The sequence below is a fragment of the Gossypium hirsutum genome, chromosome A01 (genome assembly GCF_007990345.1).
Source record: "Gossypium hirsutum isolate 1008001.06 chromosome A01, Gossypium_hirsutum_v2.1, whole genome shotgun sequence".
NCBI classification, from domain to species: Eukaryota; Viridiplantae; Streptophyta; class Magnoliopsida; order Malvales; family Malvaceae; genus Gossypium; species Gossypium hirsutum.
In genome coordinates this window covers 85,248,569-85,274,131 of record NC_053424.1, presented here as the reverse complement: position 1 = coordinate 85,274,131, position 25,563 = coordinate 85,248,569, and the positions used below count along the sequence as shown (strand labels likewise).

General features: G+C 33.5%; 1 non-coding gene across 1 annotated transcript; it reads left to right on the top strand.

The window, feature by feature from the left end:
* The first annotated feature begins 3,044 nt into the window (after positions 1-3,044).
* Positions 3,045-3,152, top strand: LOC121206636 (small nucleolar RNA R71). Its single transcript, XR_005901718.1, has one exon. It is a non-coding gene; the product is annotated as a small nucleolar RNA R71 (small nucleolar RNA).
* Positions 3,153-25,563: the final 22,411 nt, after the last annotated feature.

The window sequence follows — 25,563 nt, the reverse complement described above, 5'->3', positions numbered from 1 at the left end:
CCCTTGACACGCCCATGTCCCTAGGCCATGTAACTCTTTGTTTATGACGTCAGCATAAATTTAAGATCACACGGCCAAGTCACATGCCCATGTGCTAAGCCGTGTGGCGAATTTAATTTTCGCATTTAATGTGCAGACTTCACACGGCCTGGGCATACGCCCATGTCCTAAGGCTGTGTCCTCTATAGGACTGAGACAAACGGCCATGTCTCTACCCGTGTGTTTACTACTGTGCATACTAACTTGTAAAACTAAGGTGCAGGGGACACACGGTTAGACTACATGCCTATGGGGCTGGCCGTGTGTCACACATGACCTAGACAATGCCCTTGTGTCTACTCGTGTAGACAACTTTGAGGCTATTTTCCAAGCCTTATTGTCACCCTCAACAACCCCTACACACACTCATATGACAATGGTGATTATCATGGCATAAATGGACTACTTAGACACCTATAACTTTAACTCATGCATGATTTAGACACCTATAACTTTAACTCATGCATGATAAATATATGTCAAGTATACATAATTGGAACTCCATGACTTGTTCAGTTCATTCAATCCATTTCTTTACCATTGTTAATATAATGACCATGCCAATTGACATTATTTATCCGTCAAGCATAAATTCCCCATTTTATCAACCATTTGGCACACACCACAAAAGTAATACCACATCTTATGTATGTAACAATATTTAGGGATTTTAACCCAATAATCAATATGAGCCATATTTCATGGCCATATACAAAATAGAATAATATACCAAAAGGAGCCATCACCTTGGCTAACAAATATGACACATATAACAAAATACTAAGTCCCTTATACATGCCATACTTAAATGTAGTAAACTAATTATACCCCAAAAGATCTGTTGATAGTGTGACTCAAACTCCGACGTCCATGATCACTAGCTAGCTTGGCGATGCTATAAAAAAGAGGAAAATAGAGAGAGGTAAGCTTATAGCTTAGTATGTCCTGTGCAAATAATAAACAACTTAGGTCATGAAACTCATGGGTTACACATACTATCAATGACCACCTGATTATCATATTACACATAATGAACATATTGAGAATTGATAATAAATGTATCTGAACATCATACTTATCTTACTCTTTGATATCCGTACCAAATTTCCCATCATGAATCGAGTCCAAAACATGAGGTTTACGTACATACCTGTACCATGCATTATTACTCGTTCTACCCCACATTCTTAATCATAATTTTGAGTGGTCCGTTGAATTACCCAGAATACTAAAGGACATTTGGAATCATCACACACGACATAAAATGCCAAAGCCATGTCCAGGACATGGTTTTACATGGGTCTACATATCGATGCCATATCCCAAATATGGTCTTATACGAAGTCTAATGTCGGTACCGATGCCATATCCCAGACATGGTCTTATACGGGACCTCATATTGATGCCATGTCCCAAACATGGTCTTGCACGAAATATCATATCAACGCCATATCCCAGATATGGTCTTACATGAAATCACATACCGAGGCCGATGCCATATCCTAGATATGGTCTTACACAAGCACACGTATCAATGCTGATGCGATGTCCCAGACATGGTCTTACACTGGCTCACATATCAACACCGATGCCATGTCCCAGATATGGTCTTACACTGGCTCTCATAAATCGTGGTGTCAATGATATCTGAGTCCTAAGCATTCCTCAAGGTCACCCGGGACTTCTAAGATATAAGTCTATCATCAAACTTTCATTAAATCGTCACAAGCCAATTTCATTAAGGCATACATACATATATCATAGAATATCAATTATTAAATGGATAATAATGGAATTGTTAAATTACTTACACCCAAATTACCTCGATGCAAAAAGTGACTATTTGCGATTTAATCCACAACCTTGCCTTTCCCTCAGTCAAGGTCTATTCCTCGTCCCTCTTGATCTAAAATAGCACATTTAACTCGTTTAATACATGCACTATTCAATTCAGTCCAAAAAGTACACTATGGAAAGATTACAATTTTGCCCCTAAAGTTTTATAACATGAAAAGTACCCATTTTTCTCATTATTCAAGCCTAGCCGCATCATTTTCTCTCTTATATAAACTCACATTTTTCATTTATTCACACATTTACACATTGTTTTTACAACTTTTACAATTAGGTCCTTTTTATCAATTTCACCAAAAACTACCTAGTAAAAGTTGTTTATCACACCTCAAGCTTTCATATTCTTCCATTAGACATAAAAGCACAAGCATGTCATTCATGGGTATATTTTTGAACATGAACCTTAGCTCAAATTAAGGGTAGAAATAGCTAAATCGAGCTACGATGATTTCAAAAATATAAAGAACATTAAAAACAGGGCTAGGATGCACTTCCTTTGATATTGAATGATAAAAGAAACCATAGCTATGGATTCTTGTGAAATTCAGCCAAGGAGCATGAAGATGGACATGATTTTTGACTATTTTTCCCTTTTAATTCTTTTAATAACTAATGGACTAAAATGCCCTTCCATTAAAACCTTGGCATTTTATCCCTCCTATGTCTATTTTTGTCCATAATGATATATAATGGTATAATTACTAAATAAGGACTTTGCATTTCAAATCTCATCACAATTAGGCCCTTAAATCAAGTAGAACACATGTTTTTCACTTATTGCAATTTAGTCCTAATAACTCAATTGAACACCTTATCGATAAAATTTCTCATCGATATTTTCACACAGGCATGCATATATGTCATGGACCTCATGACATCCCTAAAATAATTATTTCTATCTCAAATTTTTTGTCTCAAAATCACTATTCTGACTAGGCCCTAATTCAGGATGTTACACGTCAGCTTCATGAACTCGGGCTACACGTGTTCCTAAAGCTGTTCGATTTGTTGGCCATTGATAGTTATTACTAACAGTTCTCTTAATGATCTCATAAGCCTCATTATAAGACTTAGACAAAATTGCATCTACCATCAATCTTGTATGTGCATTGAGACCATTATAGAATGTCTCCAACTAGATACAATGAGGAATCCCATGATGAGGACACTTACAAAGTAACTCCTTGAATTGCTTTCAAACCCTCATACAAAGACTCATCATCCAATTATTGGAAAGTTGTGATCTCATTCCTCAACTTAGCCTTTTTTCTAGGAGGGAAATACTTAACAAAAAATCTCTCTGTTAATTCTTGCCATGTAGATATAGAACTTGGGGGCAATGAATTGAGCCATGCTCGTGCTCGATCTCGCAATGAATACGGAAACAACTTCAACCTTAGTACGTCTTCAGTCACACCGGCTATCTAGCATGAATCACTCACTTACATAAACAATTGAAGGTGGGATGTGGATCTTCTGTGGGCATACCATTGAATTGGCCCATCATTTGGAGCATTTGAAACATCACTGTTTCAATTCAAATTGGGTTGCCTCAATATCTGACCTTCTAATTCTTGGATTTAACTTACTGAAAAGTGGCACAACATATTGTTTGATGCATCGATCCCTATCATCGGTAATAAGGATGGGGTTTCGTACATGATCGGCTTCATTACCCTGGTTTTGATTCTGATTTCCAAGGTCCATCTCGAGTTGTCTTTAAGCTGTTCTTTCACGTCTTCTTTGTCTGAAAGTTCACTCAATTTTAGGGTCCACAGGGAGTGAATTGATAATCCAATCTATACTCATAAACACTTGAGAAGAAAATCACAAAATTAAAAAGAATAAGTTAGTAATGTTAGAAATAAACCAAATTGGAAGTAAATAATTTCACCAAAAAAAGACTATGGCAACAGTTAACAATCCCTGGCTACGATGCCAAAAACTTGTAACGCGTAGGTTTGTGCAAGTGTACACAATCGTTATCAAGTAATAGGTAAGTATCAAGCTATCGTCTCCACAGGAATTGTATTTGTTATAAGTCACTTAATTTGTAAAATTATATTAACAATTTGGTAAATAAAAACACAATATAGTTGAAAAGTGATGATTAAAAAATATTAAACTAAATGCAATGATCCCTAATGCAAATTATCCTAAGTCTGCAAACTATATGAATGAAATAGATTTTAGCAAAATTAAACACAATTTGCAACAATTATAACATAAATAAACTAGGATAATTACTTTAATTAAACTCAACTTATTATCAACATGCTTTATAACATTCGAAAAAACATTCCATGTCAACTCGATCTTTCATGAGTTTGGAATCCACATTAGGTCCTTTCGGAATCCTTTACTTAGTAAATACACATTTTATTAATCCTTATTTACTAAGGGTTTCTTAGCATTCGTGTGAGTTAACAGGGACGTGTTAGGTGTGAAATAGTTTAATCACACAAATCTAAAAACTATGCAGATAACAGATTTTGGTTAGAGTTGTTATGCAACTTGTAATTTAATCGGGTTAAGATCTAAATTGAGCATGCACATTTCAATTATGTGTCCGTTAGCCGTCGTCTGGTTAGGATCGCTTAGCTAATTCAGGTGCATTTCAATCATGTATGAACGAAATACAAACTTAATTTTAATTGTAAACATGATTGATTGAGGCACAAACATTATAAGCATGAATCAAATAAATATTATTTAATCAAAATAATCATCCTAGCTTAAATAAAATTAAGCTAACATTGTTGTAAACAAGAACAAAGAACACATAGCAAACATTTTCATATTAAATTAAAGAAAGGAAAGATTAAACCCAGATCAAAGTGCCTGTCACCCAAGACTCTGACCGACGAGGCTCCTTCACTTCCTTCGCTTTGCTCTTTTGCTGATGGCTCTCCAAGGTGGCTGACCAAAGGCTATTTAAGAGGCTTAATAGCTAAAATCTCTATGAAGAGATGATTCTAGGCATGGGGAATGGAAAAGGCTAGGAGAATTTGGAGAGAAGAGAGAATGATGAATGATAAGGGATGATGAATGAAGGAATGAAGGTGTAACAGCCCGATTTTGGGTCTAGTCAGAACAGTGGCTTCGGGACCACAAATTCGACATAATGAAACTTGGTTTTATTACATTTTCATGTCTATAGGTTTATGGAATGATTTCGTGAAAATTACGATTGAAATTTTTGACGTTTGAGCACTCAATTTAGCAAAAAGGACTAAATTGTAAAAAGTTCAAAAGTTGAGTTCTACATGCTAGAGGTGTCAGCTATAAAATTTTAAATTGAAGGTCCTTATATGGTAATTAGACCATTTTACTTTAATTTGGACAAAAATAGACGTGAAGTAATAGAATTTTAGTGTTTTAAGAAAAGAGTATTTTGGTCATTAAGTAATTAAATGAATTAAAAAGAAAAAATCAACCAAACTCTTGTCCATCTTCTTCTTTCTTGTACCAAATTTAGAAGGGAAGACATAGCTAGGGTTTGGCCACTTTCAAGCTTGATTGTAAGTTCGTTCTTACCCCGTTTTTAATACTCTTTACATTTTTAAAATTGCTATCACTCAATCTATCTGTTTCTACCATTAATTTGAGAAATGATTAAGGTCTAGGGTTTTACCCATGTCAGATATGTATGTATTTTGATGTCTAATGATAGAAAATCTGTGTTTGGTGTATGATAAACAACTTTTGTTAGGTGATTTTTAATGAAAATGTCAAAAGGACCAATTTGTAAAAAGGTTACAAAATGTGTGTAAAAGTGTGATTAAATGAAAATTTTGGGCTGTTATAAGCATAAAAGAGGTTCGGCTAGGCTTCAAAATCAAAGAAATTGAATCTATTTCATTTTACGAGCCTAGGGACCAAAATGTAAAAATGTTAAAGTTCAGGGCAAAAATGAAATTTTTATGTAATGTGAATTTTGATTTGAATTAAGTAATTTGAGTAACAACTGAGTTAAATTTGCTATTATAGATCAAGAGAAATGAGGTCGGACCTAAATCGGGGGAAAAATAAAGTGTTTGACAATTAGGTCCCATTTCTACTATTTTTGTACCGAGGTAAGTTCTTATGTAAATAATGCATTGTTTTAACTATGTTTTAAAATATTTACTATTGTATGAATTATGATTGACCATTGAGCGTGCTTGACAAAGTTACGATAGCCGTGAAATTTCGGTTAAACCCTAGGAATAGATAGGATACAAATGTCATGACATAGGGTTACTAAGTTTATGTGTAAGACCATATTTGGGATATGTCATCAATATGAGATTTTGTGTAAGACCACATCTAGTATGTGGCATCGATATGAGATTTCGTGTAAGACCATAGCTGGGCTATTGGCATCGATACGAGATTATGTAAGACCATATCTGGGATATGGCATTGGTATGGTACTTTGTGTACAGAATTCCCGAGTATCCTTTAGTTTTCTAAGTGGTTCAACGAGTAACTTAACGAGTATGTCAAAGATGAATTGTGTGTAAATCTAAGTTCTAGGTGATTTAGGTATGTACGTAAAACTCATATGTAATGAGCTTGTTTTGTGATGAAACCTAGGTAAGGTTATGATTGATTAAGTTTGACTATGAGATTTATAATAACATTTATGTTAGTTTACCTCATGTAAATTGTATGTTAAATGTGTGTTTATGATGCTTATTATTTGCATAGGAACTTACTAAGTGATATAGCTTACTCCCCTTTTCTTTCCCTTCTCTTATAATGTCGCCAAGCTAGCTCGGGGATCGGAGACTGTCAGAGATCCACTCACACTATCAACTAATTATTTTGGGTACCAACGAATTTGACATTTTGAGTTGTGGCATGCATAGAGACTTGGTTATTTTGTTATGTGTCATAATTGATTTGGCCAAATGTATTGGCTTATGTTGGTTGATAATTCATTTTGTAAATGGCCATTGAAATTGGCTAATATTGGTTTAAGTATATATGCATATAATGATGTTTTCATGGATGTTGTAACAGTTCGGTTTAGACCCTAGTCGAAATAGTGGTTTCAGGACCACAAATTTCAGTCAGAAAAATATTTTAATATTATTTTTTGTGTTTATAATATGTGAATGAGCATGTGTGAAAGTTTCCTATGAAAATTCAATCATTTGTGGGCTTAATTTGTGAAAAGAAACTAATCACGTAAAATGTAAAAGTTGCCTGTTGTTTGCTAAAGTGCTTAATTGATTTGTCTTATTAAAAGAGATATCCTTATGATGTAATTAGACCATTGAAACCATGAGTGGACAATTATGGCCTTGATATTAATGTTTTAAATGTTTATTATTTAAGGGAAATTTAATAAATGATGTAATAATAAGAATTAAATAAAACCGAAAACATGTATTTGATGATATATTCATTATCTTTGCCGAATTCATCAAAGAAAAAGAAAAAAAATTTAGCTTAGGGTTTCGGCTATGGCTTTGCTTGCTTAATGTATGATTTTTGTTTCGTTTTTTATAATTTCTATGTTTTTGTAATCGTTGCTTAGTAATCTATCAAGCCCATGCCCTAATTTCTGATTTTGTTGATGATTTTGAGTTTTGCAATTGTTGATAATGTGAGCTTTATGAGGTTTGATGATAGTAAATGAAAGATATATGTTAGATTACTAAGTTTTGTCTTTGAATTTTTGATGAAATTGAGTAATTTGGGCTAAATTGTGAAAATGATATTTTGAGGGATTAAAATAAGAAATAAATGAAATATATGGACTTATATGAGCACTAGGAATATTTGGCCAAGCTATTGTCTAAGGAAATTTTGTGTATTTTGTAATTTTTGTGATTAGGGACTAAATTATCAAAAATGTGAAAATATGAAGGTTAATTTGTAAAATACCCTAAATATTTGTTTTTGGATTGATTTGAATGATTCGGTGAATAAAAGAATGAAATTTGAATTTATATAGATCAAGAATTAAAGAAAACAGGATTAGATAGGGAAAGTCGAAAGTCATCGAGTAGCCGATTCCATCTATCCGAATTCGTACAAGGTAAGTCTATATATAAATAAATGTGTTATAAATAGAATTATTATCGATTATATGCTATTGAACTATCATGAATGAATATATAAGTTGAGAAAAATGAGACATTTGAGAAAGTATTGACAAAGTTTTGAGTCCGAAAAGCCCCGTACGAACCTTAAGAATAGTTAGGATACATATGTCATGACATAGGATCTGATATGTGTTACCGTGTAAGATCACGTTTGGGAAATTGGCATCGACTTATGATTTACATGTAAGACCACGTCTAGGACGTTGGGTTCGTATTTAATTTTGTGTAAGACCCTGTCTGGGATAGTGGCATTAATATTTGATTACATGTAAGACCACGTCTGGGATGTTGGCATTGTACGAGCTTTCTGAGTCATTCGCGTATCCTTATGATTCCAAATGGTTCAACATGTATTCCGAGAGACGAATGATTATATGAGATGTGTATCTGATTCAGGTACGTTTGAAATGTATAATGTGTTAAGAATAAAAGGTAAGTATATCTACAAGTGATGATATATGTTATAAGCATGGCAAAATATGCTATATGTGTAATTAAATTGGAAATATGTTAAATGTATATGAATTATGTGATTTGAGATGGAATTTGGCCATAGAGTATATGTAATTTGATGATGCTTTCATGTTTGAATGTTAAGTTTAATTGTATATGGCTTACTAAGCTTTTGAAAGCTTACTTTGTGTGTTTTTCAACTATTTTATAGTTATCAAAGCTACCGAAAGCTCGGGGATCATTAAGGACTGTCACCACACTATCGAACCTTATTTTGGTACATTTTGAAAGTGTAAATATTGGAGTATGGCATGTATAGGCTAGAGGTAGTTGAATATGTTTTGAGAAGTGTATATTTAGCCATGTGATATGGCTTAATTATGGCTGAACTTATGGTTTGATTTTGGTATATGATATATGATGAAAATTATGCTTATGTGATGTGTTTATGAATGACCAAAAGAAATGGTCAATTTTGGTAAGTCTTAGTATGTGCATATTTGAGAAATTGGTAAGTTTATAGCATGTGATTGAATGAAGTAAAATGAGGTTATGAAGCAAATGCTTAGATATGATTTTGTCTTATGTCTTGGCATAACTTGGCATGACTATTAAGCTTGAATTTGGTTGATAATAATATGGCATGAATGATGTATGTTTTGGTATTGAAATTGGCTAAAATTATAGTGCAAATGTGCTTGGTTTGATGCTTGTAGGATTGACCCAAATTGGGTGGCAAATTGGCTTTTCAAAGGGCCTATTTTTGTCCACACGGGTAGAGACACGGGCATGTGTCTTAGCCGTGTGCAACACACGGTCATGGCCGTGTGTCCCTTGGGGTACCCTACGATGTTAAGTCAATCTTGAGCATAGCCAAGGCACACGGACGTGTAGCTAGCCGTGTGACCCAAGTCAGTTTCGACCACGGCCAAGACACACGGGCATGTCTTGTGGCCATGTGATTAAGCCAGTATGTATGCCCTGTTTTGACATGGCCTAGACACATAGGCATGTCTAAAGCCGTGTGAGGCACATGGCCTGTTCACACAGGTGTGTGACCTGTACAACTTTGAAAACTGTTTAGGCTTTGAAAAATTTTGTATGAGCTTGGTTTAGTCCCGACCCCTTTCTAAAGCATTCTCGATGACCTAAATAAGGGACACTATATTGATGTTTGATGTTTGATGCGATGATGTTTGTGAAATTAATGCTAAATGTTTTGATTTTTTTGGTAACGCCTTTAACCCTAGTACGATGAAGGATACGGATTAGGGGTGTTACAGATATGCAAATTTGCATGGTTTAAGTTGATAAGTAGTGATGTTTGTATGTAGTAAATGGTAGCATGTGAATGATGTGTGATTGTCTTGAATGTGGCTAGATTGGTTGAATGTAATTGCTCAGATTAGTGTTATGTTTTGTTGTGTAGGTGTGTACATTAGAGGGTGACAAAATGGCTTGGTAAATAGCCTTGTTTTTGTCCACACAGTAGACACACGGGCACATACAGCTTGCCCCATGGGCGTGTGTTTCGGCCGTGTGTCCACTACACCTTAATTGTTGCAAAATAGAATGCTTAGAATTGAGCACACGGCCAGAGACACGGGCGTATGTCTCATCATGACACAACCTCAGGCATGGGCTTGTGCCCTGGGCGTGTGAAGTCTGCACCTATTTTATGAAAACTTATGAAAATTAAATCGATCATACGGCTTAGCATGCGGCATGTGCCTTGGCCATGTGTCTTCAACTTGTTCTTAGGTGACAAATAAAGAGTTACACGGGGTTGGAACACAGGCATTTCTGACAACATAGCCTGCCCACACGGGCGTGTCCCAAGCCACACGGGCATGTGGCTCTTAAAACACGAAAAATTTTCTAAGTGTTGTGAAATTTTCTAAAGTTCTCGATTTAGTCCCAAACTGCTTCCAATGCATGTTTTGGGCATTGTAGGCTCGTTTTAGGGACGATGTAAATGTATATGAAAAGTTTTAAATTTGGACGAAAAAAATACATCTCAGTTTTGTACGATTGCTTGTGTATAAGCCCAGTAATGCCTCATACACCCTATTTTGGCGTTGGATACGGGTAAGGGGTGTTACATTTACACTATGTTTGGTTCAATGGAATTGCTATTCCATTATGACACGGTTCAAAACTCTAAAGGAAAACAGTCGTTTGGTTGGCTAAATGCTCAAAACATCAAATGGGGATTACAGATCCATTCTAAAAATCGCCGAATAGCCATTCAGGGGAGGAGGTGTCGAATGGCTATTCCAACCTCTCCATCGAATGACCCTTATTTTCTCCTCCAAAAATACCCTTTATTAGATTAAATTTTCTCAACGGTTTCAACTTTTTTTTTCTTTTGGTCATTCGACAATCTCAAGTTCAAATCAATCTAAAAGGGAGCAGATCAACTTGAAGGCCAAATCAACTGGATTTTGTTGTAAGTTCAATTCAACTAGGGTTTGTTTTTCATTTTGATTGATTTTTTTTTTGTTTCTGATGATTTGTCCAAGGCGAATTGAAATGGATTCTGCAACTGTTCACGAGGAGATCGATTCATTATTCGAGTCAACTCCTCCTCTCAAAGATTCAGCTAAAATCATAGAAAAATTGAATCAAATCATCCAATTTGATTCTCCTTCAGGTGCAGTACGTGAAGCTAATCGATTCTACACACATTTTCCCCTGCCTGATATTTGTTTGTATATGTATACTGTTTTGTATTTTTCAGGAGAAGGGAAAGGTAGGAGGGTAGAGGAGCTGCTAAAATGATGCCCAAATCTTAAAAAAAAATATTATTTTTAGGGTTATTTCAAAAGCCAAGCCACACAAGGAATGCCAGGTATTTGCCAAATTCACCTCATCTATTATTCAACTCATGAGGAAATACTTGCATGTAAAGGTGCAATTTGAATGAGTAAAGTTCTCTCAATTGAATTTCTAAACTCAAGTCTTGTATCAGTTGTGAATTATATGAGCAGATATGTAGGTAGATTTTACAGTTGTGAATTGACACACAACTCATTTAGCTTGAATTCTGGTGGAGCCTTTACATTGGTTTATTACGAGTTAGTGCTTATGCAATTTTGTCATGGATTATCTGCGGTTCAACCCCCATAATGATTTACTAAATCATAATAGATTCTAATGATATTTACATTTATGTGTATTCATCTGGAAGCAATCAATCTGCTCAATTTGCTAATTCATGGAAAAGAATTGGTATGCTCTTTTGCTGAAAGTTTGGGATCTAGTAAGAATATTTATTTGCTCATTACAATGTAGATGTGACAGTTCTTAGTTATCTATGACATCTGGTAAAGATATTGATTGTAGTATGGTTACTCCTATTCATTTTCAACTCAGATATTAAATTAATAATTTACTATGATACTTTTGAGTTCTGATTAAGGGCTTCTTTGATCCCTATATTTCTCTGAATAGGTGTAAGAAAATAAGATACTTCATTGAAAATAAATATTAGAATTCAATAGTGTAATTTGTGTTGGTTGATGTTTTCTCACATAGTAGAATTGTTTAGAAGTTGAAATCACGGTCATATTCCTTTAATATTTTAATGAATTTATGTCTTCCCTTCATATCCAGCTGCTTTATTGAATAGGGTTGCAAACATTGGCATGGTAGAACTTGGTGAGGTTCAAGTTCCGGCCTACCTTTCTAAGAGAAAACCAATGGGCCGGTTCTTCTTCAAGAATGGTTAGTGGTACTCTTATAACCTGCTAAAATATAACTTTGCTCCCTATTACTGTTTTTGGTGTTAATTTTTAAGACAATTTACAGGAATATAGAGGGAGTTCCTTGATTTGTAGAAATTGTTAGATGAACATAACTTCGCTTGATTTTCTTCGATGAAGACTGAACTTATTTATATTAAAGTTGTTAGTTGCATTAATATTAGCAGTGTGTATGCCTTATACCTAGCAATCTAGAATGACAAAGTCATGGTTTTGTGATGAAGATGATATAATTCCCACTATTGTACTGCCAATTATGCTAATTATTGAGCGAAATGTTGGTGCCATGAAACAGCCAAATGATGGAGGAATTCAGATTGTATTCTCTGAATGGAAGCAATTTATGTTTCTTTCTGTATGAACTAGCTAAGTTCTCTTCGGCATACTTTTCTTCTCCCCCCAAGTAGATGCTATACCACTCACAACTGGAAACTGCTATTTTTTCATTTATCCTTTTGAAACTTTAACTTCAGCATGACCAAGCACTTCTACCTTCAGTTTAACTTAATAATAATGTATATTAGTCTTCCTTCAGTGGTTGCTTTCCCATCAGGGTGTAAACCTTCAGACTGTCTTATTCGGTAAGATACATTTGAGGTTTGCATTCAAAAGAGAAAAAGGATAAATACTAATAAAGGATAAGTAAAATACATGAAGCACTAGTTTTTTTATATAGTGAAAAGCAATATCTTTGTTTTTATGTTTACATTATACATTTTTCTATATCTCCAATTACTGTAATTAAATGTCTTTTGTACTTGTTACAATTTTTTTCTGTAGTGCTGTTATCTTAAATTGACACTATTGTATAGGTTTGAGGGAGAGCTCTCTGTTGATGCAGTAACAGATTGGTTTGCAATGGCCGTACTTAATGAACTGAATACCGCTCTGCCATGATTGAATTCTAATGCCTTTGTTTATCTAATGAACAATACAAATGTATTTCACCATTGATTCAACATTCTATGTTTCATTCACATTTGTGTTATATCTTACATTATGGATTGGGGGAAAGATGTCAAGGTGAATACTGTTCTGCCATGATTGAATTCAAACACTTTTTGGTTTCTCATTATATATGTTCTTTTCTCTTTTTTTTCGATTTGTATCTTATCTCATTTTAGAGGCTACTTGAAAGATATTCAAGTGACTACTTTTCTGCCTTGATTCACTATTGTATGTTATTCTGTTGGCTTGTATTGACCCTGACCTTGAATTGTTATTATTACTGTTTTCTTTTACAAGGAAGTGCATGCAGTAGCCATCGTTGGTCCTTTTCCTATTACTGTAACTAATTTATTGGATTTAACAAATGGGTCGCTTAGGAGACTGAGTTTCCATTGATTGCAACTGCAAAAGCTTTACAAATTTTCAAGAAGAGGAACCAATGGTTGCATGTTATTCAAGTATATTCAGTTTATTGGTATTCTTGCTTTGTATTTTCCAACTTCTAAAATACATTCAGTCATTGATGCAGGGAAGCTTTATATGTTCAATAATTTTCCATTAATATATATTATATTAAAATAGCCTTGTATTATCATATTTGATTCTATAGAATACTCTCAGTCAGTATTTTAAAGGAACTTTAATGCTATTCTTTGTGAATAGATACTTTCAATCAATGTTCTTTGTGAAGTTTGGCACATGTAAAAATGAAGTTGCATGAGAGTTTGTGATTACAATTATTAAATCTATATTATTCATTTTTACTTTTACATGAAGTTCTTATATTATACACATCTAGCAGCATAAATAAATTAATGAAAATATGTTAAAAATATATATACACAACATAACAATTTCATTAGTTCTTTTGTCGTATTTCAAAATCTGTCTATGAGTAAAAATATTCAAGACTAGATATTCTTTAAATTACTCTTTTAAATTATTCTTTAAGTAACATAGAGATTATGATATATATGCTAAATTATTTGTTTTGCTAATAATATTCTAACACATTAAATATGCATTATATTTTAAAAATAAAAAAGTAGGTTGTATATTATTTTTGTAATATTATATATTATTTTTATTAATTTATATTTTAATAATTGCTATATTAAGAATATTATTAAATTATATATTATTATTGTTAAATTATAATTAATAATAAATTTATTAAAATAGGATTAAATTATGTATTATTGTTTTTATTAAATTATATTTAATAATAATCCTATTAAAATTTAATAACAATAATCATCCTTTTAACAAAATTTCTGCTAAGGGTACTCTGGTCATTTCAGCTTCTTTTCTTATGCTATTACAACTCTATTCCATTTAACCAAACACAAGAATATTATTACAGTTCTATTCCATTCCATTCAACGAAACAATTGAATTGCTATTACAGTTCTATTTTATTACAACTCTATTCCATTACAGTTCTATTCCATTACAACCCTATTCCATTACATTGAACCAAACGTGGCCTTAGTGGTATCAGAGTTATAGTTTAGTCGATTCTCGGGCTAACGTAGCATGTGTAAGAGTCTAGCTATACATAAATGAACTGTGATAGTGTGATTACTCCTGACAATTTTAAATTTTGTTTTCATATAGTAAATAGATCACAATCAAGCTGAGGCTAATGATTTTGAAAGTAATGCGCCGGCACCAGCTCAGGGGGCAATGCCTTCTGATAGCAGACCCCCAACGGTTGGTCAGGGAGAAGGGGGTAGGGAAGCCTTTCTTCACATGATGAATGAGTGGTATATTGAGTTTGTTAGAAGAAACCCGAATGCCCAACCTCCTCCACCCTTACGTATTCCTCGATCGGTTCCCATAGCTCCATAAGGTATGGAATTCATACGAATGAATAAGCCCTCGGTTGATAAGATCTGAAAGCAAATTGCTGAAGATTTCAGAGCTAATATAGATGATGATCCTGAGAGAGCCGAGTTTTGGCTCGAAAACTCCATTAAGGTATTTGATGTGTTGTCTTGCACATCAAATGAGTGTTTAAAGTGTGTCGCCTCACTACTGAGAGATTTTCCATATCTCTAGTGGAATACACTGGTATCGGTGGTACCGAGAAAAAGGGTTACGTGGGAATTCTTTCAAGAGGGGTTCGGAAAGAAATATATTAGTCAGCGATTCATCGATCAGAAATGTAAAGAATTTCTTGAGTTAAAACAAGGTCGAATGTCAATGACAAAGTATGAGTGAGAATTTTTCAAACTTAGCAAATACGCTAGAGAGTGTGTTTCCACCAAGGCTATCATGTGAAAGAGATTTAAGGATGGATTGAATAAGGATATTCGTGTGTTAGTTGGGATCTTAGAACTGAAAGAATTTGTAGTATTGGTCAAGCGAGCCTAGAAGGCCAAAAATTTGAAGAAAGAAAAGAAGAAAGCTGATTGTAAAGCTAAAGATTCAAGGAAAAGACTAATAAGTAAGTCATTTCCATCTCATTCAATGAAATCTAAAGAAATGTATTCCAGTTCAAATTTATTAGCTGGGTATTCCCATAGAGACTGCGAGAAGCAATACTCAGGTTTTAAATCTCAAGCCACTTCAATGGCAAGTGTGGGTAATGTAAGGCCTAACACACCCAAATGTCAGCATTGTGGAAGAAGACATCCCAGTGAGTGTAGGATGAATGACCGGGCTTGTTTCAAGTGTGGTTCTCAAGAGCATTTTATCTAAGATTCCCCCAAAATGGCTGAGAAAGAAAAATTTCAGAGTGCAAGGCCGAGTAATACTACTAATAGGGGTAGGCCACCAAAGAATACCGAAAATGGAGTTAGTAGTAGAGGTGTGACGAAAGATACTGCTGTGAGATCCGAAGCTCAAGAACCTGCTAGAGCCTACGCCATCCGTGCTCACGAAGAAACGACATCTCCTGATGTTATCACTGGTACTTTTTCTCTCTATAAGACTAATGTAGTTGCATTGATTGATCGTGGATCGACTTATTCTTATGTTTGTGTGAAATTTGTAGCTAGTAAGAGCTTGCCTATTGAGTTTACTGAATTTGTGATTAGAGTTTCAAGCCCTTTGGGGCAACATGTATTAGTTGATAGTGTTTGCAAGAATTGTCCCTTGATGATTTGAGGTCACGATTTTCCAGCTGATTTAATGTTATCGCCATTTGATGAATTCGATCTTATTTTGGGTATGGATTGGTTGACACTACATGATGCCGTAGTGAACTGTAAAAGAAAGATTATTGAACTGAAATGTGAAAATGGTGAAACTATTCGGATTAGTTCAGATGAGTCGGGTGAGTTACCTGCTGTGATTTCTTTGATATCTGCCCATAAGTATGTAAGGAAAGGCTGTGAAGCTTATCTTGATTATGTGCTGAGTATAAAGATGTCTGAATTGAAAATTAAATTAGTGCCGATAGTTTGTGAATATCCGGAAGTGTTCCTGGAAGAGTTGCCCAGGTTACCACCAGTTAAAGAAGTTGAGTTTGGTATTGATTTAGTACTAGGGACCTCGCCAATATCTATTACTCCATATAGGATGGCCCCGACTGAATTGAAAGAATTGAAAGCTCAGTTGCATGAGTTGATAGATAAGGGTTTTGTGAGACCGAGTTTTTCTCCCTAGGGTGCTCCCGTATTATTTGTAAAGAAGAAAAATGGATCCATGAGGTTTTGTATTGAATATTATCAACTCAACAAGGTGACTATAAAGAACAAGTATCCTTTACAGAGGATTGACAACTTGCTTGATCAGTTGAGAGGAGAAACATTATTCTCAAAGATTGATTTAAGATTTGGCTACTATCAGTTGAGAGTCAAAGAGTCGGATGTGCCGAAGACCGCTTTCAGGACAAGGTATGGGCACTACGAATTTTTTGTTATGCCTTTAGAACTAACTAATGCACCTGCTGTTTTTATGGACTTTATGAATAGAATCTTTTGACCATATTTAGGTAAGCTTGTGGTTGTGTTCATCGATGATATCCTGATTTATTCTCGAGACGAGTCTGAGCATGGCGAGCACTTGAGAACTGTATTGTAGACTTTGAGAGATAAGCAGTTGTTTGCTAAATTGAGTAAAAGTGAGTTTTGGCTCTGTGAAGTTGGCTTTTTGGGACATATTGATTCACGTGATGGTATTAGGGTTAATCCAAGTAAGATTTCAGCAATTGTTGATTGGAAACCGCAGATAAATGTATCTGAATTTAGAAGCTTTTTGGGTTTAGCCGGACATAAGTGACATTTTATCAAAGGATTTTCGATGAATGCTACCCCTATGACCAAGCTATTGGAAAAAGATGTTAAGTTTGAATTGTCCAAAAAATGTGAACAAAGTTTCAAGAAGTTGAAATCATTATTGACTGAGGCATCGGTTTTAGTACAACCTGAACCAGGAAAGGAATTCGTAATTTATAGTGACGCGTCATTAAATGGATTAGGATATGTGTTGATGCAAGAGGGCAAAGTGATAGCTTATGCCTTCAGGTAGTTGAAACTTCACGAGAAGAATTATCCGATCCATGATTTGGATTTAGCTGCCATTGTGTTCGCTTTAAAAATTTGGACACATCATTTGTACGATGAGAGATGTCACATCTTTACTGATCATAAGAGTTTAAAAACTTGTTGGCTCATAAATATTTAAACTTGCGGCAACGGAGATGGCTCGAGTTATTGAAGGATTATGAGCTAGTAATTGATTACCACCCGGGTAAGGGAAATGTAGTCACTGATGTGTTGAGTAGAAAGACTTTGTTTACTTTGAGAGCGATGAATACACGGTTGACTTTTCTGATAATGGTTCGATTCTAGCCAAGTTGAGAGCTAGACCGTTATTTCTTTAATAAATTTGTAAAGCTCAAAAATGTGACAATGATTTGCAAGTCAAAAGAGTTCCTTATGAATCGGTCTGTGGTTCAGATTTTCATATCAGATCCGATGATTGTTTAATGTTCCAAGGCAGAATTTGTGTACCAAAAAATTATGAGCTTGTTCAAAAGATTCTTCATGAAGCACATAATGGTTGTTTATCTGTGCATCCGGGTAGTACAAAAATGTATAATGATTTGAAGAAATTGTATTGGTGGTCGCGTACGAAACGAGATATTTCAAAGTTTGTTTTGAAGTGTTTAATTTGTCAATAAGTGAAAGCTGAACACCAAGTTCGAGTTTACTTCAGCCAGTTATGGTGCCCAACTGGAAATGGGATAGGATTACTATGGACTTCGTAACTGAGTTACCTTTAACTCTGAAAAAGAAAGATGTCGTCTGGGTTGTTGTTGATAGATTGACGAAATCAGCTTACTTTATTCCTGTAACACCCCTGTCCCGTAACCGTCGCCGGAATAGGTAAGGGGCATTACCGGAATTGTAACTCATGTCAGAACAGTAAAATTTTGAACTTTTTCTTGAAATAAAGACCATTCATTTAAATAAGTACTAAGCACAGCCAGGGATAAAATTTAAACTTCTCTAAGTAAACATTCAAAAGATGCCATTTTCGCATGGCTTATATACATTAACCAAAATATTCTTCTGCCACTAGTCTATTCTATACATGCCATAAGATAATCCAAAACATAGCAGTACCAAGCAGTGGATAGTGATAGTGTGACAAGTTGCTGACGATCCCCGAGCAAAAGGCCAAATTCAACAATCTATAAAACAGAGAAACATAACAACAGAGTAAGCTTTTATAAGCTTAGTAAGTCTTAAGCAAATTTAAAAAAAAAAACTCTTGAACTCAAATATAACCAATTTGTTTATTTGATTCATATATATATCATTTCATTTCATATCTATAGTTACCCTCATCGGTCAAGTCAAAATGTATATCTCCCAATATCCTATAATATTTCTCCATAACTGTATACCCACATATTCGTATGGCATTTTCATATTTGCTTTCCACTTTACAATCATGATTTAATTCTGATGGGTCTAACATGTACAAGTATTTATCACATACCTGACCAACCAAATTAAAGTCGATCTTACGAATTCTCATATAACCTCTTTCTAGGTATACTGCCCTTTCTGGCCGAATATACACAATTACGTAGTACACAATAAGCAGATAAATTTTCCCCTGTATCACTATTTGACTATACTGACCACTCTTCACTACGAATCAAATTCCTCATTGTACAGAATTTAAAATATGTTCTTGTTTATTTCATTTGAAACTAGACTCATTAAGGAGTCTAAGCATATAAAGTTTGTCTTATAACAATTTTTGTACAATTTATAATTGTTTTCTAAAAATAGAACAGGGGATTTTGGAGTCATTCTGACATTGTCTCACACAACTTTAAATATCTCATTATCAGCAATTCCTTTGCCTACACAGTTTCTTTTATAAGAAACTAGACTCATTAAGCTTTAATTACATAATTTATTCAGCCCCTAATTCAACTCCAACAATTTATGGTGATTTTCTAAATTCACGTTACTGCTGCTGTCCTAAGCAGAGTTATTACAATTTATTCTTAAATTTCCAAAGTTCAAACACTTAAGAACTTACCTTGAATTTGATCGACTTAGTACAAATCAGCTATTCAACTACTTTCTCTTTTCCCCTATCCAAAGTTGGTGTCCTTTTTTCTTGAGCTAGATTTAAACAAATTCAAATCATTACTAATCCATAATTCATGCACCTTATTTCGGGTATATCAAAACTCATTCAAAACAAGAAAGTATAATTATTCACTTATCATTACATTCGGAATTCATATACTCTTTAATAGAAAACCACATCAAATATTAACATCTTATCATATTTCCTCTAAATAAAAAAAATTCCAATAATTTTATTCACATAGTACATACAGCACTTTCATTTTTCGCTATTTAAACACATATCAAATTAAACATAAATTTTCTAATGACTATATGCCACATAGCTCTTAAATAAATTTAGCCAAATGTCTCTATATTTACAAAGCACATACATAAGGCATATACATATATATAACTATCATAAGAACCTTAGTCTTAACTAAATTATTAGTTCCATTTACTAAAAAAAATCATTCAACCAAGTATTCAAATATAGCTTAACACCAAACTCACATTCGGCACTCTATTAACGCAACATAACCATTTTCACCTTGTTAACACATAATCGGCAAGGTTAAATCCCATATACACAACTTAAGTCCATCCTTTAACAATCATAATTCACTCTAAGGCCGAAAGCTACCTAGACATCACTCTCAAGTCTCTTTTTACTATTTAACAACCTTAAAGCTTACTTAATAGTCAATTTAAAATTAAAAAAAAACAACATCCAAAATTTAACACAATGCCACATAGTCGAATACCACTTTTAGTAATGAAATTCATCTTTAACACAAAATTACTAAGCCTCACTTAATAATTAACTATTTAGAACTCTCAAACATCAAATACTTCAAATTTTATGCTATCCACACCATAGTCGAAATGCTTAATGTAAGAAATTGAGTTAAATTTAGGCTAAATTTAAGCTCCCAATCATAAACTAAACTTATAACTTTACACACTAAATAATTTTAACATTATCAAGTCCATCCAACACTTATCCAGCAACTTTTAACTTTAAAAACAAATCCCTAACTCAAAAACACATGAACCGAACTTAATACGCCACTTAGACCAAAATTAGCAAATGGGTTTCGGCTAGATAAAGAAGTGAAGCTCGTATTCATCAAAATTTAACAAAATTACAATGAAATTACCTTAGAAATTTGCCTCCAAAAGACCGAACATTCCCAAGTCATTTTCCCCTTTTTTTTTCCTTTAGTTTCGGCTAGAACCCCCAAAAACAATGAAGTCTCCCCTATGTTCTTATCACTCACTATCTTTTATTATAATCATTTTACTTAATATAAAATACATATACACATAAATTAAGTGCAATCATGGTCGGCCACTAAAATTAAAATGGTGCATTTGACATACAAATCCCATCTTTTAAATCATGCAAATATTTGGCCCTTTTAATTAACCTCATACATTTTCAATGTTTCACATATAAGCCCCTTTAAAAAAATTCACATCTAAATGATAAAATCAATACACCAAAATTTCACACATGTAATTTCACATAAAATAGACATGAAATTTAACATTTAATTATTTTTGCAGCTCGATTTAGTGGTCCCGAAACCACTTCTCGACTAGGGTAAGATTAGGGATGTTACAATTCCGGTACATACTGACGACTCACTTGATAAGTTAGCCAAATTGTACATTGAGATTGTGAGATTGCATGGAGTGCCCATGTCTATTATTTCGGATAGAGATCCGAGATTCACTTCGAGATTTTGGAAGAAGTTACAAGAGGCTTTGGGAACAAAGTTGAACTTTAGTACCGCATTTCATCCACAAACCGACGGTCCGGCTGAATGAATGATTTAGGTACTCGAAGATATGCTCCGATGTTGTGTTCTGGATTTCAAAGGTAGTTGGGAGAAATATCTACCGTTGGTCGAATTTGCTTATAACAACAATTTTTAGTCAAGTGTAAAGATGGCACCGTATGAGGCATTGTATGGTCGCAAGTGCTGAACGCCTTTGTATTGGACTGAACTTAGTGAGAAATAGATTCACGGAGTTGACTTGGTTAGAGAAAGTGAAGAAAAAGTGAAAGTAAATCGTGACTATCTAAAAGCAGCTTTAGATCGACAGAAGTCGTACGCAGATTTGATAAGAAAAGAGATTGAGTTTCAGATTGGTGATAAAGTATTTTTGAAAATATCTCCGTGGAAGAAGATTTTGAGATTTGGCCGTAAAGGCAAGTTGAGTCTACATTTCATTGGGTCGTATGAGGTTATCGAAAGAATAAGGCCAGTGGCATATTGGTTAGCTTTACCAGTAGAGTTGGAAAGGATTCATAATGTGTTTCATGTGTCAATGTTGCGACGATATTGCTTTAATCATTCACATGTGATTTCTCCATCGGAGATTGAGATTCGACCAGATATGACGTATGGTGAAGAACCGATCAAGATTTTAGCTCGAGAAGTTAAACAGTTGAGAAATAAAAGTATAGCCTTAGTAAAAGTTTTATGGCAATGACATGGGATTGAAGAGGCTATGTGGGAACCCGAGGAGGCTATGAGAAAACAGTACCCAAATCTATTTTCTGGTAAGATTTTTGGGGACGAAAATCCTTAAAGGGGAGAGAGTTGTAACAGCTTAATTTTGGGCCTAGTCGGAACAGTGATTTCGGGACCACAAATCCAATGCATTGAAACTTTTTTTTATTACATTTTCATGTCTACAGTTTTATGGAATGATTTCGTGAAAATTTCATTTGAAAATTTTGACGTTTGAGCACTCAATTTTAAAAAAGGACTAAATTATAAAAAGTTCAAAAGTTGCATTCTACATGATAGAAGTGTCAAATTGCTATGAAATTTCAAATTGAAGGTCCTTAGATGGTGATTAGACCATTTTACTTTAAGTTGGATAAAAATAGACATGAGGTAAGAGAATTTTAGTGTTTTAAGAAAAGGGCATTTTGGTCATTTAGTAATTAAATGAGTTAAAAAGTAAAAATCAAGCCAAAATCTTGTCCATCTTCTTCTTTCTTGTGACGAAATTTAAAAGGGAAGTCATAGCTAGGTTTGGCCACTTCCAAGCTCGATTGTAAGTCCGTTCTTGCCTCGTTTTTAGTACTCTTTACATTTTTGAAGTCGTTATCACTCGATCTATCTATTTCTACCATTAATTTGAGAAATGATTAAGGTCTAGGGCTTGACCCATGTCAGATATGTATGTATTTTGATGTCTAATGATAGAAAATGTGTGTTTGGTGTATGATAAACAACTTTTGTTAGGTGATTTTTGATGAAAAATGTCAAAAGGACCAATTTGTAAAACGGTTATAAAATATCTGTAAAAGTGTGATTAAATGAAAATTTTATGCTGTTACAAGCATAAAAGGGGTTCGGCTAGGCTTGGGAATCGAAGAAATTGAATCTATTTCATTTTACGACCCTAGGGACCAAAATGTAAAAATGTCAAAGTTTAAGGGAAAAATGTAATTTTTCCATAATATGATTTTTGAATTGAAATAAGTAATGTGAGTAGTAAATGGGTTAAATTTGCTATTATAGATGAAGAGAAATGAGGTTCGGACCTAGATCGGGGGAAAAACAAAGTGTTTGACAATTAGGTCCCATTTCTACAATTTTTGTAAAGAGGTAAGTTCTTATGTAAATAATGCATTTTTTTAACTATGTTTGAAATGCTTTACTATTGTATGAATTTTGATTGACCATTGAGCATGTTTGACAAAGTTACGACAAGCGTGAAATCCCGGTTGAACCCTAGGAATAGATAGGATACAAATGTCATGACATTAGGGTTACTAAGTTTATGTGTAAGACCATATCTAGGATATGACATCGATATGAGATTTTGTGTAAGACCTCATCTGGTATGTGGCATCAATATGAGATTTCTTGTAAGACCATAGTTGGGCTATTGGCATCGATACAAGATTACATGTAAGATCATATTTGGGATATTGCATTGGTATGATACTTTGTGTATGGGATTCTCGAGTATCCTTTAGTATTCCAAGTGGTTTAATGGGTAACTTAACGAGTATGTCAAAGATGAATTTTGTGTAAATCCAAGTTCGAGATGATTCAGGTATGTACGTAAAACTTGTAACACCCCTTACCCGTATCCCTTACCAGAATAGGGTACAAGGCATTACCGTAGTTATAAATTTATTTATCAGACATTTTATTTCATCTAGAATTCATATTTGGGACCAATCAAAATCAAACATATTGCCGCCTAAACATACTTATTTTTCTTTTATCAACGTATTAAAGATAATCACATATTTACATGTCATGATAAATATCATTCTCTTACCGTTTCTTCATAAACATAAATCAGTTAATTCATTATATCAATATTTCATGTATCATCAACTCATATTTCCTTATATCACATAATTAGGTTTCACGAACTTATCTTGCTAAATTGCAAAAATACTAAGATTCAGGGGCATTTCGATAATTTTCTATTTTCTTTGATTTTTCAACCAATCTTGATCTAAACTAATAATTTCATTCAATTTATTAATTTAGACAATAAAATAATTCATTTCACTCAATTTGATCATTTTTTATATTTTTATAAAATTGTCCCTAAAGTTTATTTTTATTCAATTTAGTCCGCAAGCCTAAAACAGGTAAATTAACCACTTTAATGTAACCCATGCTAACTAAATATTCATATATATTTTCCTCCTCCTCCTCTCCATTCCATATCCTTAATGTATATATAATTCCACTATTTTCTCATATGTTAATATCAAGCTATCCACTTGAGTCATAGTCACTAAATTATTTATATCTTGAGCTACAGAATTCTAAATTAAGAATTGCTTGATGTTTCTGAAACTAGACTCAAATATTTTTCTACCATAAAAATTTTAAAATTTATAATTTATCTAGTAAATACAGTAAAATCTTCAAACTTACTCGTATTTCGACCTTTCCTTACTAAAATTAATTATCTTTTAGTTCAGAATTTGAATGATATTTTTGTTTATTTATCTTGAAAATAGACTAATTAAGGATTTAAAAATATAAATTTAAGTCCCAGATTATTTTTATCAATTTTTTTATGATTTTCCAAAGTCAAAATAGAGGAACCCAAAATTATTCTGACTTTGTCTCATAAAATTTATTATATCTCACAATTTGGAATTATATTGCTTACATTGTTTCTTCTATGAAAAACTAGGCTCGATAAAATTTAGTTTCATATTTGTTTCAACCTCTAATTTGATTTCCATGATTTTTGGTGATTTTTCAAAGTTTCACTACTGCTGCTGTCTAAAACTGTTTTAGTGCAACATACTGATTACCAAGTTTATAACACCCTTATTTCCATTCTCTAAAATATTTCCCATCATTTTCTCTTATTTATCTTCACTAATATATCAAGAACATAGAACCTTATATAAGAAAACTCTACCTTAACATCATTTTCATGCTTTTGATATTACCTTACATGAGAAACTCTACTTAAAATATATTGAAGTCTTAAAGTTCTTACCTTGTCCTATTGATTTCAATCTTTAATTTGATTTTTCTCTCTCCTCCAGTTTCTATTTCTTGAATCAAACTTGATATTTTAACTCCCCTTAGTCTCCTTAACATTTTTCTCTCTTGGTAGCTATGGAAATTCTTTTGATTTCTAGGTGAAAATGGTAAATTTTTAGTGGAAGGACTAAATTGTAAAGAAAGCAAAACTTTCGTTCTTCTATTCTCTTCTAACGTGAAATGCATGGAAAGATGATAGATGGTGTGTGTGTGTGTGTTTTTTTTCCACACACACACACACATATATACTAAATAAAATAATCATAAATATCTTATTAAAATATTAATAAAATAATATATATTT